Raw genomic sequence first — 21,809 nt, 5'->3', positions numbered from 1 at the left:
CAACCCCCTGCTCCAAATCCTTACAAACTTCTCTCTACGCTACCTTAAACAAATTATTTTTCTCTCTGGCCTTTTGTTGCTGTTTGCTTGAATGTTGATTAGATTGAATTTTTATGCTTTTTTATGAGATTGTTTTGATTATTCTTTTTGTTGGTTTGGTTGGTTCTTTTGTTTGCTTTGTTTTTGTTTGTTTTTTACTTTTGTTTTCCCTTGCCTCACTTGATATTAGCTGCTGTTGCAGTTTGTATTAATCTCCAGGCTCGTGTTGCTGGAATTTGCTGGGAATAGTGGTTGTTCTAGTGGAGTTTACTCCCCATATATATAGTTTGTTCCCCTTTTCTCTCTTAATATCGTTCTTGTAGCTCTTACTTTTTTTTCTTTTCTTTTTCTTTTCTTTTATTTTCATTCTTTCTGCTCTTTTCCCAAGTTCAGATTCACACTATTTGTTTTTGTTGTTGTTGTTCTTTCTTTTTACTCTCCCTCTTCCACTCCGATTCCCTAATTTGTCTTTCTCTGGTGGTTACCTTTATTGGAGGTTATTAATATCGTGAATACAATTCTGTTCAGTGCCTTGTCTGTTGTGCCTGGTTGTGTTGTATTTTGTACCTTTAAATCAACGCCAGAGAGAGAAATCTATATAACCAGACATCCAGAGAAGAGAGACCATGAGGAGACAAAGAAATAGCCCCCACAGGAAAGAAAAGCAGGCATCACCAGAAAAGGAAGTAAACGATTTAGAGGCAAACAACCTATCAGAGAAAGAATTCAGAGAAATGGTCATAAAGTGGCTGAAAAGGATGGAAGACAAATTCGACAACATGAGTAAGAACCAAGAAGAAATGAAGAAGAACCAAGAAGAAATGAAAAATGACATCGCTGCTGTAAAGAACTCAATAGAAAGCATCAAGAGTAGACTAGACGAAGCAGAGGACAGCATAAGTGAGCTAGAAGACAAGATGGAAAAAATACCCAATTACAACAGCTTCTAGAGACAAAAATTAGAAAGATTGAGGAGAGCCTAAGGGAACTTCGGGACAACACCAAACAAAACAACATCAGGATAATAGGGGTGCCAGAAGGAAAGGAAACTGATCAAGGAATAGAAAACCTGTTTGAAGAAATAATAACAGAAAACTTCCCTGATATAGGGAAGAAAAAACCCACACAAATCCAAGAAGCTCACAGAGTTCCAACCAAAATGAACCCCAAAAGACCGACGCCAAGGCACATTATAATTAAGTTGGCAAACACCAATGACAAAGTAAGAATCTTAAAAGCGGCCAGAGAGAGACAGACAGTTACATACAAAGGAACCCCCATCAGACTAACAACTGATTTCTCAACAGAAACTCATCAGGCCAGAAGGGAATGGAATGAAATATACCAAGTCATGCAAAGGAAGGGTCTAAATCCAAGAATACTGTACTCAGCAAGGCTATCAATCAAAATTGAAGGTGAAATCAGGAGCTTCACAGACAAAAAAGGACTAAGGGAGTTTATCACCACCAAACCAGCAATGAAAGAAATGCTAAAGGGTCTGCTGTGAAAAAAAAAAAAAAAGTAAGAAATAAGAAGCAAAGAAGGAACACAGGGGTATAGAATAAAAATGGCGTCAAATAAGTGCCTATCAATAATAACTTTAAATGTAAATGGATTGAATGCCCCAATCAAAAGACACAGGGTAACAGATTGGATAAGAAAACAAAACGCATATATCTGCTGTCTACAGGAAACCCACCTCAAAAAAAAAGGACGCATACAGACTGAGAGTAAAGGGCCGGAAAAAGGTTTTCCAGGCGAATGGAAATGAAAAAAAAGCTGGGGTAGCAATACTTATATCTGACAAATTAGATCTCAAAGTGAAGGACATAACTAGAGATAATGCAGGCCACTTCATAATACTAAAGGGAGAAATCCAACAAGAAGAAATAACTGGTAAACATATATGCACCCAATACAGGAGCACCAAGATACATTAAAAAACTCCTGGAAGATATCAAAGGAGAGATTGACAGCAATACAATCATAGTAGGAGACTTCAATACCCCACTATCACCATTGGACAAATCCTCTAAACAAAAAAATCAGCAAAGAAACATCAATCCTAAATGACTCACTAGAACAGATGGATTTAATCGACATATTCAGAACACTTCACCCCAAAGCCACAGAATATACATTCTTCTCAAGTGCACATGGGTCATTTTAAAAGATAGACCATATGTTAGGACATAGGCAAAGTCTCTCCAAATTCAAGAAGATAGAAATCATATCAAGTATCTTCTCAGATCACAGTGGCATAAAACTGGAAATCAACTACAATAAAAACAACCCAAAGAAATCAAACACTTGGAGACTAAATAGCATGCTATTAAACCATGACTGGGTTACCAAAGACATCAAGGAAGAAATAAAAAACATCATGGCAACAAATGACAATGAAAACACAACAATCCAAAATATATGGGACACAGCGAAAGCAGTCCTGAGAGGGAAGTTCATAGCTCTACAAGCCTACTGCAAAAAACAAGAAACAATGGTAATAAATTACCTAACCCAACAACTCAAAGAGTTAGAGAGAGAGCAACAAGATAAGCCCAGTGTAAGCAGAAGGAAAGAAATAATAAAGATCAGAGCGGAGATAAACGACATAGAGACCAAAGAAACAATACAAAAGATCAACAAAACCAAGAGCTGGTTCTTTGAAAGGATAAACAAGACTGATGAACCTCTAGCCAGGCTCACCAAGAAGCAGAGAGAGAGGACCCAAATAAACAAAGTCAGAAATGAAAGAGGTGAAATAACAACAGATCCTGACGAAATACAAAGGATTGTTACAAAATACTACGAACAACTCTATTCCAACAAACTGGACAACCTAGAGGAAATCGACATATTCCTAGAAAAATACAACCTTCCAAAACTCAATCAGGAAGAATCTAAACAGCTCAACATGCCAGTAACTATGGAAGAAATTGAAGCAGTCATCAAAAAGCTTCCAGCAAACAAAAGCCCGGGGCCAGATGGCTTCACAGGAGAGTTTTACCAAACTTTCAAGGAAGAACTAAAACTTATCCTCCTCAGACTATTCCAAAAAATTCAAGAGGAAGGAACACTTCCAGGCTCCTTCTATGAAGCCAGCATCACCCTAATACCAAAACCAGATAAAGACAACTCAATGAAAGAGAATTACAGGCCAATATCCCTCATGAACATTGATGCCAAAATCCTCAACAAAATTCTAGCAAATCGGCTCCAGCAGTACATCAGAAAGATCATACACCATGACCAAGTAGGATTTATCCCAGGAATACAAGGATGGTACAATATCCGCAAATCAATCAACGTGATACATCACATAAACAAACTGAGAGATAAAAATCACATACTCATATCAATAGATGCAGAAAAAGCATTTGACAAAATCCAACACCCTTTCTTGATAAAAACTCTCAACAAGGTGGGAATAGAAGGATCATACCTCAACATAATAAAAGCTATATATGATAAACCCACAGCAAACATCATACTCAATGGGCAAAAACTAAAACCATTTCCCCTAAGAACAGGAACAAGACAGGGATGCCCACTCTCACCACTCCTGTTTGACATACTACTGGAAGTATTAGCTATCGCAATTAGGCAAGAAGAAGAAATAAGAGGCATCCAAATTGGAAAAGAAGAAGTGAAGCTGTCCTTATTTGCAGATGACATGATATTGTACATAAAAAACCCAAAAGATTCCATAAAAAAACTAATAGACTTAATAAATGAATTCGGCAATGTAGCGGGATACAAAATTAACGCCAAGAAATCTATGGCTTTTCTATATACCAATAATGAACTTATAGAAAGAGAGACTAAAAAAGCAATCCCATTTACCATCGCACCAAAAAAATTAAGATACCTAGGAATAAACTTAACCAAGGAGGTAAAAGACCTATATGCAGAAAACTACAGGACACTGAAAAAAGAGATAGAGGAAGACATAAACAGATTGAAGAACATACCATGTTCATGGATTGGTAGAATCAACATCATTAAAATGTCCATACTACCCAAAGCAATCTACAGATTCAATGCACTCCCCATCAAAATACCAACAGCATATTTCACAGACCTAGAAAGAACTCTCCAAAAATTCATCTGGAATAAAAAAAGACCCCGAATAGCCACAGCAATCCTGAGAAAGAAGAATAAAGTAGGTGGGATCTCAATACCAGATTTCAAGCTGTATTACAAAGCCACTGTTCTCAAAACAGCCTGGTACTGGCACAAGAACAGACATATTGATCAATGGAACAGAATAGAGAACCCAGATATCGACCCAAACCACTATGCTCAATTAATATTTGACAAAGGAGGCATGAACATACAATGGAGTCAAGACAGTCTCTTCAATAAATGGTGTTGGGAAAACTGGACAGATACATGCAAAAAAATGAAACTAGATCACCAACTTACACCATACACAAAAATAAACTCAAAATGGATACAGGACTTAAACATAAGACGGGAAACCATAAAAATACTAGAGGAATCCACAGGCAACAAAATCTCAGACATATGCCAAAAGAACTTCTTCACTGACACTGCCCCTAGGGCAATGGAAGCTAAAGAGAAAATTGACAAATGGGACTACATCAAAATAAAAAGCTTTTTTACAGCAAAAGAAACAATCAACAAAACAACAAGAAAGCCCACTGCATGGGAGAACATATTTGCAAATGCTATCACTGATAAAGGTTTAATCTCCAACATCTACAGGCAGCTTATGCAACTTAATAAAAGGAAGATAAATGATCCAATAAAAAAATGGGCAACAGACCTAAACAGAATATTTTCAAAAGAAGACAGAAGGAAGGCCAAGAGACACATGAAAACATGTTCAAAGTCGCTTATTATCCGAGAGATGCAAATCAAAACAACAATGAGGTACCATCTCACACCTGTCAGAATGGCTATCATCAACAAATCAACAAACGACAAGTGTTGGCGAGGATGCGGAGAAAAGGAACCCTCGTGCACTGCTGGTGGGAATGCAGATTGGTGCAGCCACTGTGGAGAACAGTATGGAGTTTCCTCAAAAAACTGAAAATGGAACTCCCATTTGTCCCAGTAATCCCACTCCTGGGAATATATCTGAAGAAACTAGAAACACCAATCAGAAAGGATATATGCACCACTATGTTCATAGCAGCACAATTTACAATAGCTAAGATTTGGAAACAGCCTAGGTGCCCATCAGCAGATGACTGGATCAGAAAACTGTGGTACATCTACACAATGGAATACTATGCTGCCATAAAAAAGAAGGAATTCTCATCATTTGCAGCAACCTGGATGGAATTGGAGAACATAATGCTAAGTTAAATAAGCCAGTCAATGAAAGAAAAATACCACATGATCTCACTCATTTATGGATAGTAAAGAACATTATAAAGTGATGAACAAAAAGATAGATACAGAGACAGTAAAGCATCTAACAGACTTTCCAATTATAGGGGGAAAGTTAGGGAGAGTTGGGGGAGTTATGAAATCAAACGAAGGACTTGTATGCATGCATATAAGCATAAACAATGGACGCAAAACTCTGGGGTGTGAGGGCATGAATGGGTGTGGGGTGGGGGGGCAATGGTAAGATATGTACACATATAATACCTCAATAAAAAAATAATAATAAAATAAATAAATAAATAATGCTACTATGAACATAAGGGTGCATATATTCTTTCTGACTGGTGTTCTGGGATTCTTAGTATATGTTCCTAGAAGTGAGATCACTGGGTCAAATGGCAGTTCTATTTTTAATTTTTTGAGGAAACTTCATAGTGTTTTTCACAGTGGCTGCACCAGTCTGAATTCCCACCAGCAGTGCACAAGGGTTCCTTTTCCTCCGCATCCTCGCCAGCACTTATTTGTTGATTTATTGATGGTAGCCATTCTGGCAGGTGTGAGGTGATACCTCATTATAGTATTAATTTGCATCTCTCTGAGGATTAGTGACTTGGAGCATTTTTTCATGTGTCTATTGGCTATCTGCATATCCTCTTTGGAGAATTGTCTATTCAGGTACTTTTCCATTTTTAAATTGGATTGTTTGTCTTCCTGGTATTGAGTTATATGAGTTCTTGATATATTTTGAAAATTAAACACTTATCAGGTGTATCATTGGTGAATATGTTTTCCCATCCAGTAAGTTCCCTTTTCATTTTGTTGATGGTTTCTTTTGCTGTGCAGAAGTTTTTTAGTGTGATGTAATCCAACTTGGTAATATTTTCCTTTGTTTCCCTTGCCCTAGGCAATGTATCGGTGAAACTACAGCTACGTGAGGTGTCTGAGATTTTACTGCCTATGTTTTCTTCTAGGATTTTTATGTTTTCACAACTTACATTTAAGTATTTTATTGATTTTGAGTTTATTCTTGTGTATGGTGTAAATTGGTAGTCTAGTTTCATTTTTTTTGCATGTAGCTGTCTAATTTTCCCAACACAATTTATTGTAGAGGCTATCTTTACTCCATTGTATGCTCTTACCTCCTTTGTCAAATATTAATTGGCCATAATGGCATGGGTTGATTTCTGGGGTCTCTGTTCTGTTTCATTGGTCTATATTCCTGTTCTTGTCCCAGTACCAGGCTGTTTTGATTACAATGACTTTGTATTATAGTTTGATATCTGGTATTGAGATCCCTCCAACTTTGTTCTTCTTTCTCAAGTTTGCTGTTGCTATTTAGGGTCTTTTTGGTTCTATATATATATTTGGAATATTTGTTCTAGATCTGTGAAATATTTAGTTAGTATTTTAATAAGGATTGTATTGAATCTGTAGACTGCTCTGGGTAGTATAAGTATTTTAATAATGTTAATTCTTCCAATCCATGGACACAGTATATGCATCCACTTTTCATCTGTAACTTCTTATTCTCATGTTCTGAGTGTTATCCACCTCTGGATTTATTAATTATTATAACATGTCCCCTATTAGGATACCCCATTGTTTCACTGTAAACTCTAAGTGCTCCTACTTCATACTACCTGATGTTGATGACCAAATTTTCAACTGGATGACTATGTCTTAAAAGTTTGCTCCATTTTCAGTTGGAATCTAATATTGCTGGATTGGTGCTCAATGGTAGTGGGTTACAAAGAGCCAGGTATGGAGTGGGGTTGTGTTTACACAAAAGGAGGAGTTGCTGGGACACAATATATATGAGATATAGAGAGAGCCAAGAAACCAGATAGACAATGGCAGGAATTGGAAAGTACATTTGCAAATGACATAATCCCAAATCAAAGTCACTTCAAGGATAAAAATACATTATTTGTCCATATAACTGGGAAATATGATGTAGATCTGGAATATCTGGACCAGACACTGAAATAATGCCATCAGGAATATCTCTGTCCATCATTTGCCTTTGCTTTCCTTCATTTTTTTTTTGGTCTCATTCTCTTCTAATAAGATAGGTTTTTACTAATGGCAAGAATAGGATTGCTTTTAGCTCTTTTTCTTCTTCTATTTTTATGACCTAAAAAACAAGGTCTTTTTTTTTTTTCTCTAGCTCAAAATTGGAAACCTCAAGAAAGAACACAGATTGGCTAAGCTCTGCCACATGCTCAACCAAGAACAGTGTGGTTAGAGGAATGGAGTTTTATATTTGGAGGGGGCTGGGTTAGAAGCCCACCTCTGTGGCCAGTGAGGTAAGGCATTATGATCAGCAGCTTTCTCATAAGAATCACATGGTTGGACAGGAGTAGAAACAGTTCTCCAAAGGAAATAGGGGTACTAGACAGAAAAAAACAAGATATAACCACTATAGGATACAAACACTTGTAATCTAATTTTCTGAATAGAAGAGTCCAGATTCAGAACATTATTCACATTTTCTCCAGGGGTTTGACACAGATTAGAATTAAGTTTTTCTTCTAGGATATTGTTGTGCTGAAGAATATTTGTGATGTTATAATCTTTGTCAAGTAGTTATATCTACTGAAGACAGCAGTGGACATGATTAGAATTGGAAAATATAATGGTGAAAACAGTGTGTGATGTATAATGGAATATCCTTGGTAAATATGTAATCTGAAAAATATGTGATCTTATCAAAAGTCCTGTGAGGGCAGTTACTCAACCTGCATATTTGCTCAAAGATCTGGAGATGGTGTACAGAAGAGAAGTGTGATACAATGAGTATGGTGTCAAAGATGAACCTTCCGGATCCAGGAAGTGAATTTGGGCCCCAATTGGAGATTTAATAGTCAAGGAAAGATAGGAAGCAGAACATTTGCCTAAGGATGCATTGATTCTTGCATATTTTTGAGAGAATCCAGTCTCAAAAGAATGGATCGTATCATAGCTCCGAAGTTGAGAGACATCTGTGATTAAATCCAGAATGATAAAGGTCCATGCATAAAACAGTGGTGGGTATATTAAATTATATATTTCACATAAAGTACTTAGCACAATGAACATATATTACAGTCAATGTTTCTATTATTATTTTTACTATGTTCATGGCATTATGCTGGGCATTTTTATATATTATGTGACAATAACCCTACATAGATAAGTATTGCTACTCTAGCCTATCTAATAAAAGAGTAATATTCAAAATGACTGTACCTCTGCCATGCCCACCAGCCATGCCCACCAGCCACGCCCACCAGCCAATCAGGAGCAAATATGCAAATAAGCCCAACCAAGATGGCTGCAGCCACAGAGAGCAGGCGGGAGGCTTGGGTTTCCCTTGCCGGCCCAGGCCTCTTCTCAATGCTACAAAGTTTTAATGATAGAAGATAAATAAATTCCAACAAAAATGGCGGCAGCCACAGAACTGGAGAGAGTAAGAGGCTAGGGTTGCCCCTGGTGATAAAGAAAGCCAAGCTTTGCATCTGCCCTGGCCTGCCTTGGCCTCCACTTAAGGCTACAAAGTTTCAATTATAGAAGGTAAATAAACCCCAAGAGAAATGGCTGCCATCGCGGAGTGAGCAGAAGGCTTGGCTCCGCTCCAGGATACAAAGTTTCAATTGTAGAAGATAAATAAACCCCAGATACCAGGGCCTCCACTTGGGTTGCCGGGGGGCGTGGCCAGCCTGCAAACTACCACAGGCCCCTCGCCTAGGCTACCCCACACTCCAAGGGAACCCCCAAAACCCTGATCCGGGACACCCTTCAGGGCAAACCAGCTGGCCCCCACCCATGCACCAGGCCTCTATCCTATCTAATAAAAGAGTAATATGCAGATTGACCATCACTCCAACACACAAGATGGCTGCTCCCATGTGGTCAAAGATGGCTGCCCCCATGTGGACACAAGATGGCCACCACAAGATGGCCAGCAAGGGAGGACAGTTAGGGGTGACAAGGCCAGCAGAGGAGGGAAGTTGGGGGTGACTGGGCCTGCAGGGAAGGGCAGTTGGGGAGGACCCGGGCTTGCAGAGGAGAGCAGTTGGGGGAGACCAGGCCTTCAGGGGAGGGAAGTTAGGGGCAAACAGGATGGCAGGGGAGTGGTTAGAGGGTGATCAGGCTGGCAGGCAGAAGCAGTTAGGGGCAATCAGGAAGGCAGGCAGGCGAGCAGTTGGGAGCCAGCTGTCCTGGATTGTGAGAGGGATATCCGACTGCCCGTTTAGGCATGATCCCGGTAGGATCGGGCCTAAATGGGCAGTCAGACATCCCTCAAGGGGTCCCAGATTGGAGAGGGTGCATGCTGGGCTGAGGGACACCTCACACACACACACCCTATGCACGAATTTCATGCACTGGGCCTCTAGTTTTAAATAATTTGCTAAGATAACGGAAATGTTCATTTGAAGATTTGGAATTTAAACTTATTCTATCTGACTCCAGTGTTAAGATTTGTGTTCTTAACACTATGCCACAGGCTTCCCATGGAATGCTAGTGATAGCCCTTGAAACCTAGAAATACTAGGCAATTAAGGGTATATTACTGATGTGTAAAGAACGATGTGGACATTATAGTTAGCATCTTTATTTCTCATAGATAAAAAACTTGATGTTGAGAAGTCTGAATTGACATTTCTGGAGGTTTTTTCTTCTTCTTCTAGAATTGATATTGCTGCTAGATCTGTCCAGAATGAGGTGTTCTATTCACACAAGCAGAGACATTAGAGTACATCACATAACTGCAAAAGTAGGCTGATAATCCCATTCTGTGCTAGTCCATATTGAAATCTAATGTTCACAAATCTCTGGAAGACTTCAGAGCTGGTACTCAGAGAAACATGAACTGGTAATTACATTGTTTGTATTTATTTGGAAGGTGGTTTTCTTCACATCTTCCTTCCAAATTCACATCAATGTGTATGCCTATCAGAGACCTAGATAAGAGAAAATGTAGCCTAGAAAGTCTGAATAAGAAGTTTCAGTCATCAATCTTGGACAGTGATGGCACTAAGCTTCAATAATAGTTATAGAACTGGAGTGGGAACTAGGAAGTGTTAGGCTGGCTCTGTGTAAAGCAGTTTTAAGGAATTTGAACTTATGGGTTTAAAATGTAGTTAAACCATTTGGAATAAATCTTCACACAATGCATTTAGGAGATAGTCTAATCACATTTGAAGTTGAGGATATGTCCTTAATTTCTTGTTTATTGAGCCCAGTTCTGAATCCTGCATATCTGGGATGCTGCCTCAGAGCAGCCTTTGTCAATTCATGGATAACTGATACAACTTAGTTAAAATGCTATCTATCACTTTGCTTCTGGGCTCTGTAGAACACTAGGGTCCCACCACATACATATTGATGTTGATATGGAGAAAAGAAAAAAAAAGTATGGTGTTCAGAATTTTAGGAAAATAGTGATTTAAAATGTTCAACAGTTTGATTATTTATTACAGCACTTCTCAGAGGTCTTAATATTTTATTTGTGATATAAATCTCTACGAGAAGCATCTAGTGTGAACTGCTTTCTAAATGTATTTGATGAAGGGTTTTTGTTTGTTTCTTTTTGTTTATTACTACATACTAACATCGTATAGAAAATTAATATGTTTCCATGAAATACAGTTTAAGAAATCCTAGGTTAGGCTAGTGTAGCAATAGCTATGGCATATATCAATTGATATCTATACCTGAGGGCCAAAGCACTGTCAGAAGTTTGTGGCAGCCAACCTAAAAGTTCTTAAGTCAACCCAAACAAAGCTTGATAAGAGTGATATCCTCACCAGGAAACATGTCTGACTACTCTGTCAAGCTGATGAACCAGTGTGTCTGAGGAGGATCCTGTGAACTCCAGGCCCATCTCTGCTATATACACTCTCCCTGCCTTGGTCTACTCTGTTCGGTGTTAATGGCTGGGCTTCCATGCTTTCCAGAGAATATTCTACTTTCCTCACTGGCACAAACACTCTTCTCTACATTTCAGTCTTTATGGCATTAACCTTGATTGCTTGCTTAGTTCTTGTCAGACCCCTTTCCTTGGAAACTATAAATAATTAAATGACAAAGTATGGTGAGTAAATGAAATGACATATGTCTTAAGAGATAAATTAAATTACACATGTAAAGCACCCGACAGAGTGTTATATGGCATACACTCAGCAAATGTTAGTTCCTAAGTGGGTACTGAACATCTTTAACAAAATCTGACATCCATTCCAGGCTTTTACTTTGGTTTTGTATATTTTGATAGTATTTGTACTTTTTAAAAACTACAAACATGAATTACCCTTATTTTAAAAAATAAAATAGTGAAATAAGCAGCCACAAAATGATAAGTACTATATGATTCCACTTATATGAGGTACCTCGAGTAGTCAAATTCATAGAGACAGAAAGTCAAAAGTTGGTTGCCAGGGGTTTGGGGTAGGGGGGAAATGGGAAGTTATTATTTTTTTTGTAAGAGAACATTTATTTGGTAAATTAAAGAGGTGGAAGTAATTCCTAGAAGAAATGGGCTTAGGAAACAACTTATGGAGGTAAAGGAAAGGCCCTTGGAGCTTGGCAGTGGGGAAGCTAATGTGCCTGAGGAAGGGGATGGGAAGGGGGAGGCAGGGGGGTAGGGTGTGTTCCAGGGAGGGAGAGAGCCAGGAGTTATTTTTTAATGCATAAGGAGTTCCAATTTGGGAAGAGGAAAATATTATGAAGAGTGATGGTGCTGACAGTTGCACAGCAATATGAATGTGCTTAATATCACTGAGTTGTATACTTAAAAATGGTTAAGATGATGCCCTAACTTGTTTGGCTCAGTGGATAGAGCGTCGGCCTATGGACTGAAGGGTCCCAGGTTCGATTCCGGTCAAGGGCATGTACCTCAGTTGCGGGCACATTCCCAGTGGGGACTGTGCAGGAGGCAGCTGATCGATGTTTCTCTCTCATCGATGTTTCTAACTCTCTATCCCTCTCCCTTCCTCTCTGTAAAAAAATATAAATAAAATATATATTTTTTTAAATGGTTAAGATGATAAATTTTATGTTGGATGTATCTTACCACAACTTAATTTTTAATTAAAATAACTAAATGAAAATATTTCTCTGCCTTCTTCTTATCCTTCTTAGAAGATTTCTGCTTCCCTTTTGTTTTCCATTCAACTTATTTTCCATAATGTCACTAAAATGTTGAATTTGACCACAACACTCCTTATTAACTAGTATAGGATAAAATGCAGTGTTCAGCCTGACATGAAAGGCTCTTCACCTAAAGTCCCTGTTTAGCCCCATCTCCTAACACTGCCCTATTTTGTATCTCAGGTCAAGCCATACAAATTTTCTCTTATTTTTCTAAATATGTGGTATTTAATAACTTCTTGTCTCTGTCTAAAATGCCTTCTCAGAGTCCCTTATCTACCAGAGGAACACCTCATCATTCAAGACTAGGTTTAGTGTCTGCTCTATGGAGCCTTCCTTGACACACCCTACCTAAGGCCAAACAGAACACTGCCTCTTTTGTACTCACACTCTAGTTCATACAGCACTCTATCACTACAGGTAGCACGCTACATTGCAACTGTTTGTTTATATGTCTGTGTCCCTCACTAGACTGGGAGGACCTCAAGGGCTCATTCGTGTTGTATCATCAGGGTTTAGAGCACAGTGCCTGCTACATAGGAATTGATTAATACATTGTTGAGTGAGTGAATGAATACAGAAAATTGGAAGCATGGATCAGTTCATTTTTATCACCATTTCCACCACTACTATCAATTACAATTCTTTTTAAAAAATCCTTAAAGAGACTCTGTGTTGTTAGGGCAGCAGGCAGACCAAAAACCTAATGATGGAAAAGAAAAGGGGTGGCCAGCCTCCAAGGCCTAAAATCTCTGGCATACTTCTTTCCTGCCCCTAAAGAAACCACATTAGTCTTGGAGCCAAGGGTGCTTCCCTTTCACACTGCCTGCCTGATAAAGGGATTAAAAGTTGGGAAAGGGGGCAGCAATAGAGAGAAGTCACTGAGGAAAGGAAACTTTATTCTGGTCTTCCAATGTTGGAAGTGACTTTTTTTTTAGAAATGCTATTGTAAGTATTGTATACACTACTTTACTTCAGGTACATTATGGGTTAAATAATCTTGGGTGGACTGGTTTGGGAATATGCCCATAATTTATAACATTGTTTATATGGGAAAATTGTTTCTGAGTTCAAAAAAAACAAACCTTTGGAACTTGGAGACTTCCTGAATTCTTTTTTGGAAGTACAGTGAGTATCTCAATAGGAATCTAGAAATATGTGAAAATGAAGAGTTTTAATCAGGGGAAAAGTGACCATGGAAATATTTAACTGTGACAGTGTAAGTATTATGACTATATTATACCAATCTTATTCTGTAGTTTTCAAAATATACATTATTGCAACTAGTATATTTGATAACAAGGTAATTAAAATAAGGTTGAAAAATGCAGGTGTCCATTTAACCCACACATAATGCCTGCAACTTTGCTTCAGGACACAAACAGCTTGTAAAAGTGATGCACCCTCTCTCAAGCACTTTCACAACAAAATGTCAGACCATGAAAATGACTCACTGACTTACAGTTCGTCATTAGGGTAAAATATTCCCTGAAATAAAAGTGTTCTAGGTAGGGACCCTCTGTTCATAAACAGATGCATTTGAAAGCCTATATGACCTAACTGGTTATTTCTGGCCATCCCCCTTCCCACACCCAAATGTTTGTGATATATCACTGTGCAGTTGAAGGCTGCAAGGCACTATGCATGATTTGAGAGGAAACAGTTCATTTACTTACATTACACAGAAGAGTTGAAGAAAGAGGCCTTCTTCTTAAAAAAAATAGAAGCAGGAATCTAAAACTGCTTTAAAGAATCACCATTTTCTTGTTAGAAAAAACAATCATGGATATCTGTCAAATACTAATGACAGTCTGTCAATCACACCCCAACTCCGCCCCTCCCTGTTTTCAAGAGCTTGCCTTCTTATTGTAAAACTAGCTTTAACTATTCCAAAGCAACATAATTATATTGCTGCTATGTGTGAATGAAATGTGTGACAGGTTGTTTGGATTGTATGACCCTACCAGTGAACACACTCTCCTCATTCAATAGAGCCTTGTGTCTACATAATGTCAAACAAATGGTAGGGCACTAAACAAATAATGAACTGATTCAGTAACCTGTGGAGTGTCTCAGGTCATGCCTACACCATAGGTTGGCAACTTGAAATAATTCTGAGAAGCACAGTCAAGCCTGCCCCATAGCAACACTGAAGTTGTGAAATTGTCTGGGCCACCCTCTCAAATCCCCTCTGGATACACAGTACCGAACATGTAGAACAGATTCATTCACTAAATATTTAAGTGAATGAACCTTAAGAAAAGGCTCTCAGGTTTTGTAAGATGGACTAAAGTCACATGATATTTTTTTCCTATTTTAACCACACAATTCATACTTATTTAAAGGAATCACCTGCCGAAACCGGTTTGGCTCAGTGGATAGAGCGTCAGCCTGGGGACTGACGGGTCCCGGGTTCGATTCTGGTCAAGGGCATGTACCTTGGTTGCGGGCACATTCCCAGTGGGGGGTGTGCAGGAGGCAACTAATCGATGTTTCTCTCTATCCCTCTCCCTTCCTCTCTGTAAAAAAAGAATCAATAAAATATAAAAAATAAAAAAATAAAGGAATCACCTACTGAGACATACAATATTTTCTTAAGTGTTCTCCCAGAGACATTTTAGGCAAATTAAGAGGATTTCTCTGGATTCAAAGGAATACATATATTAAGGGTGGGGCCTGTGGAGGGTGGAAGACGTAGGCAATAGGCTTAAGTGTTCAGGGAACGTGACAGAAGATATGGGCCTCGGGCCCTGCTTTTTAATAGGAGTAAACTTGGCCTCCTTACCTCTGTTTCTATCTCTGAATCTGTGTTTTCATCATTCCCTCCAATATCACAACAATACGTGCACCCAGTCATTGTCCAAGCTCAACCTTCCTGCCTTCCTATGAACATTTCTTGCACTTACTGTCACTTTTAGTATAGACAGCTCTACTGACTAACACAGCCAGTACCATGGCTTGTCCACATAACTGAGTTATAATCTATGAGAAGAGAGGGATCTTGATGTCTACTTCTTAAAATAGCTGTATAATGCTTCTTTTACAGCTCTTGCTAGATGTTTTAACTTGCTTTTTTCTTTGTTTACCAGCAACCACAGGACCTTCTGACTGGCAAAACAATAACAATGAAAACATGACTCTACCTTTCTTAAGATTTTATCATCAACCTGTTTCTCTTCATACTATGTTCTTGTCCTTAGGTGATATTATCCAACTTCAGGATTTCAACTACCAATTATAAAGACTGTCTTCAGCTCTGATTTTACCACAGAATACCTGTCCTACTTCTCAAAAGTGACTGATGTCTTAAATAACCTGCTGTAGCCTCGTACTTGGCCTAGGAATCAAATCCCCCTATACTTCCCAAATTGACTTTTGCTCCCTGATATACAGATTTCTGCTAATGGGTCAATGGGTCATAAGTCTCCAAATAGTTCTATTAAATGTAGTTTATTTAAACAAATATTAATTGGGTGCTCCACATGAACAAAATAATGAGCCCAGAAAGCATGCTGGCATCTTTAAAACTTCCTTCGAAATATCCCCTCTCCTTCTCTATCTTCAATCTATCCTGAAGCTCAATAAGTTCTTCCTGTGAAATGTCACCCAAATGCAAACCTTCTTCTCTATGCCCTTTGCCACCCACTCCAGAGTCCCAGAACTCAAGATCATAAGCTTGCTTTGTAATAGCCTTCTAGCTTTTCTCCATGGTAGTATCTCTTTTCTCCATTGCAGTGTTTCTCAAACTTTTAGGAATATTAGGAATAACTAGGCATCTTTTTAAAATCCTAAGACACAGGTAATATCCCATTCCATTAAATCAGAACCTCTGGGGTTATAACCAAGGTATCAGTATTTTGTAAAGCCCCCATGTAGTTTTATTGTGCATCCAAGTTGCAAACTAGTACTTATTCCATTTTACTCACAACTGCCAGGACTTCTACAAACACTGCTTTGATTCTGTAACATATTGGTTCAAAACATTTTTTTAGTTTGAAAACTACTGGTATGTCTTTCTTTTTGAAAAAAGTTATCTTTATTGTTGAAAGTATTACAGATGCCCCCCCGCATTGACCCCTTCCAGCCCACACCCACTCCCCACCACAGGCCTTCATCACACTATTGTCTGTGTCCAAGGGTTATACGGATATGCATACAAGTTCTTTGTTTAATCTCTTCCCACCCACTACACCCCCTTCACTCTTGGATTCAACAGTCTGCTTCATGCTTCTATGTCTCTGTATCTCTTTTGTTCATCAGTTTATTTATTTATTTATTTAATAAATGAATTCAGCAATATAGCAGGATACAAAATTAACACTCAGAAGTCAATGGCATTTTTATACACCAATAATGAACTCTCAGAAAGAGAAACTAGCCTGTGGACTGAAGGGTCCTGGGTTTGATACTAGTCAAGGGCACGTACCTCGGTTGCAGTCTTGATCCTCAGTGTAGGGCATGCAGAAGGAAGCTGATCAATGATTCTCTCTCTTCATTGATGTTTCCATCTCTCTCTCTCTCTCTCTCTCTCTCTCTCTCTCTCTCTCTCTCTCTCCCTTTCTCTCTGAAATCAATAAAAATATATTTTAAAAAAAGAGAAACTAAAAAAAAATTCCCATTTACCATTACAACAAAAAATTAAGATATGTAGGAATAAACTTAACCAAGGAGGTAAAAGATCTGTACTCAGAATTACATACAGTATATTGTATAGCACTTAGTACATGATAACTGCTCAGTAATGTTCGATATATCAATTTTCCTATGATATCAATGCCAAATCAAATGTATTTAAATTCACTGTGTACCTTTGACTTGCAAGATAGTTTACTAAGGTCAAGTCACATTTACTTCACCATTTACAGAATCATAAAATATTGCACTCCAAAAGTCCTTAAAGATCATTGCTTCTTTAAAAAAATATATGTTTTTATTGACTTTTAGAGAGAAAGGAAGAAAGAGGAGAGAGAGAGAGATGTCTGTATCATAGACCCTTGAAAATCTGGTAAACTCTATGTAACTACCCCCCCCCCCGGGGAAAACAATAACAACACTGCCGTGATTTGAAATGTGGCTCCATGGTATTAAAAATGGCAGCAGAGTAAGTGGATGCTGCATGGACATGCTCCCAGGAACAAACTGGAATTACAACTAAAATACAGAAAAACTTCCTGAATAATCAACAGAAGACTCGCAGGAGAGAACCCTGATAACCGAGGACTGAAAGTGGAGACCACATAGAGACTGGTAGGAGGGTGGAGGCATGAAAGGGCTGGCTGGGTTCCCACAGACAGCAACTGAAGTCCTGGAGAAATATCTCAGTTGTGGGAGGTTGCCACTGAGAATTCTGAGATCTAACCCCCAAGCTGTGCCCCCCAGTGGAGAGAACCACAACTGGGAAGGGTACCCACATAACATCTGGTTGTGAAAAGCACCGGGGTTGCTGTCTGCCAGGGAGAAACAGCTGAAAATTCAGGCACCCTCTTAAAGGGCCAACACACAAAATTCCCTGTGGAGCCACCCACCTTGTGCTCTGGCAGAGGGAGGGCAGAGAGGACTGGAGCTATATGACCAGAAGCCAGGATTGGGGAATTGGGGATTAGACCTCAGAAGGCAGACACCTCCCAGTTTCCTGTGCTGAGTCATTCCCTCACACAATGGAGGACATCTTCCCCATACAGACATTTGCCTTGCCTGGGGGGATAAGACAGTTGACCCACCCTAGTGGAAAACACCTTGTCCTGAGGCCACTTAAGAAACTAAAATAATAATTAGCCTCTAGGCAGAAGCAACTGCCTCACCCTGTTGAAAATAACTCTTGTCACACTGTAGGACGATTGCCTGGGGCCATTCAACTTGGAATCCTATTAGACTGTAGGCAGGGGTGGTCTCAAGGGGCTTTGAGTCTTTGCCTGATTTAATCAGTCAGAAACAGCATTTGACACTGTCCTGTACTAGAGGTTGAGAGGCGTAGAGGATCTACCTAATACATAGTCACAAAACCAAACAAACAGCCAAAATGAGGAGACAAAGAAACAACCCCCAAATGAGAGAACAAGAGAATTCTCCAGAAGAAGAGATAAATTAAGTAGAGATAAGAAATTTATCTGAAACAGGGTTCAGAGTAATGATGGCAGTATAACTCCAATCTCTGCCTTCCTCTTCACACAGCTATCTTTAGTTATGGGAGCAGAGGGGATGTTGGTATGAAAGAAGATATAGTAACTATGAAAAAAGATATAGTAACTATGAAAAAAGAACAGTCTGAGATAAAAAATGACATAACACAAATAAAGAACACATTGGAAGGAATACACAGCAGATTAGGGGAATCTGAGGATCAAATCAGTGAATTAGAAAACAGGGTTGAAAAAAACAATCAGAGAACCAAAAAGAAAAAACAATTAAAAACAGGAGGACAGCTTAAGGGAGCTGTGAGACAACGTGAAACGTAACAATATTGTAACAATATTAGAATAGCAGGTGTGCCAGAAGAGGCAGAAAGGGAGAAAGGGATGGAGAACATGTTTGAATAAATAATGGCAGAAAACTTCCCTAACCTGGTAAAGGAAAAAGTCACACAAGGTCAGGAGGCACAGAGAATCCCAAGCAAGAAGAACCCAAACAGGCCCATGGCCAGTCCCATCATAATTAAAATGCCACATAATTAAAGACAAAAAGAGAATCTTAAAGGCAGCAAAAGAATAAATGAAATGTGGCTCCCTAAAAGATATGTTCATGTCCTAATCCCCACAACCTGTGAATGTGACATTTTTAAAAAGCATCTTTGCAGCTGTAATCAAATTAAGGAGTTTGAGATAAGGAGATCATCCTGGATTATCCAAGTGGGCTCTAAATTCAATGACAGGTGTTCTTATAAGAAACACACAGAGGGGAAACCAAGATGGCGACATAGGTTAAACACCTAACCTACAGCCTGGCACAACAATTTCAAAAATACAACTAAAAGTCAAAACGGACATCATCCAGAACCACAGGAAAGCTGGCTGACTGAAATGCCCACAACTAGAAGGAAAGAGAAAGAGCTGTAAAAGCCTGAGGTATGGAGGCATGGGCGGAGACACAAACACGCGCACCTGTGGCGAGGACGGAGCCGCAGAGGAAGGGGCTGCTGACGGCCTGGCCGGCGTTCTCTAGCAGGAAGGAGATAAAAGCTCCAGATTGAGCTGAACCCCAACTCCGGGCGAAACCCTGGAAAGCCAGCCTCATGCTGGGGGAATCTGGGCTGAGGGGCGGAAACACAGAGGAGCGGCAAAAGGCAGAGCTCCGGAGGTGCGCATGTGAATGCGAGCAGAGGACGGACTGTTGCCTGTGCCACTGAATTGCCCTGGCGGGGAGGAGACAGGGGCTCCGGACAGTGCTGAACCCCAGTTCCAACTGCACTGAACCCCAGTACCAGGAAGCCAGGCTCATACTGGGGGAATCTGGGCTGTAAGGCAGAAATGCAGAGAAGCGGCGAAAGGCAGAGCACCTGAGGCACGCACGGGAATGCACGCAGAGGATGGTCTGTTGACTGTGCCACTGGATTGCCCTGGTGGGAAGGAGACAAAAGCACCAGACTGCGCTGAGCCCCAGTTCCGACTACACTGAAACCCAGTTCCGGGTGAGAATCTGGGAATCCAGATTCATCGGGGGAGAGACTAGACTGTTTGGCAGCGGGCAAAACTCCAGGGCGCTTTTCTCTCAGAGGTGTTTACAGGGAGTACAGAGGGACACTGAGACACAGAAACCTCATAGGGCAGGGCTGACGGGAAGCCAAGTCTGTAGGCTCCACCCTGTAACTCCACCCCATCCAAGCTGAGCACAGAGGCTTTTACAATTTTGCAAGTCTAGTTGAATAAGGCTGTCTCCCGGCATAGACACAGCTGATCCTCAAAGCCAATTGGACTGGAGGTCAAGTCCTCCCAGTGTACCAATGGCAATCAAGGCTTAACAACACCAAGACTTTGCACTCAGCCCACAAAGGGGGGTATCAAGAGCGACCACCTAGGGAGATTGGGGAAGCTGAGCTATAGGGAGGCAGCCAAAAGGTGAAGACACCGAAGCAGGTTACGAATAGAAGGGATGAAGGAAGGTAAACTGATGGCCGACACAGTGTTCAGAACCACATTTGTAAGGTTGCTTAAGAATCTTCTGGAGGACCAAGATGGCAGCATAGGTCAGAGGCCTGATTGTTGCCTACCACAACAATTTTGAAACTACAACTGGAAAACAGAGCAGACACCATCCAGAACAATGGCCGGAGGAATGGCTGTGAAGGAATTGACCGATGGGAGTTGGGATCGGGAAGACGAGGCCCCGCTCAGTCCTGGATCCAGGTGCGCTCGCCCGGCGACTGGTCGCTGCTGCAGACCCGAGTGCCACCACAGTGACCTCGGAACAGCCCGCCGCCATGCACCAGGCACACTGGAGCTTCCCTGATCCCACCACCCAGTGAGTTCCGTGGCAGCCGCCCCGGAGCTTTGAGAAAATGGCCGAGGGAATTGTTGACCAACAGGAATTGGGATCAAGAAGATGAGGCCCCGCTGGGTCCCAGGATTGGGTGAGGCTGTGCCCCTGGGTCCGGGCGAGGCCACATGCCCATAGGTCAGGGTGTGGCTGGATCCTGGGTCCAGGTGAGGCCACGCCCCTGGGTCCAGGTGACGCCACGCCACTCTGGGTCCGGGTGTAGCTGGATCCTGGGTCCGGGTGAGGCCGTGCGCCCCTGGGTCCGGGAGAGGCCACACGCCCCGGGGTCCGAGTGAGGCCACGCGCCCCTGGGTCCAGGTGAAGCTGGATCCCGGGTCCGGGTGAGGCTGTGCGGCCCTGGATCCGGGTGAGGCCATGTGCCCCTGGGTCCGGGTAAGGCCACGCACCCCTGGGTCCGGGTGTAGCTGGATCCCAGGTTGGGTGAGGCCGTGTGCCCCTGGATCCGGGTGAGTCTGGGTCCTGGGTCTGGGTGAGGCTGCGCCCCTGGGTCCAGGCAAGGCCACGAGCCCCTGGGTCCGCGAGAGGCCACGCACCCCAGGGTCCGGGTGAGGCCACGCGCCCCTGGGTCTGGGTGAAGCTGGATCTCGGGTCAGGTTGAGGCCGTGTGCCCCTGGATCCGGGTGAGGCCATGTCCCGGGTCCGGATGAGGCCACGCCTCTGGGTCCAGGTGAGGCCAGGTGCCCCTGGGTCCGGGTGTAGCTGGATCCCGAGTCTGGGTGAGGCCGTGCTACCGTGGATCCGGGTGAGGCTGGGTCCCGGGTCCAGGTGAGGCCATGCCCCTGGGTCTGGGA

This window comes from Eptesicus fuscus, chromosome 1 (genome assembly GCF_027574615.1).
Source record: "Eptesicus fuscus isolate TK198812 chromosome 1, DD_ASM_mEF_20220401, whole genome shotgun sequence".
NCBI lineage: Eukaryota > Metazoa > Chordata > Mammalia > Chiroptera > Vespertilionidae > Eptesicus > Eptesicus fuscus.
This window is presented reverse-complemented; position numbering follows the sequence as displayed.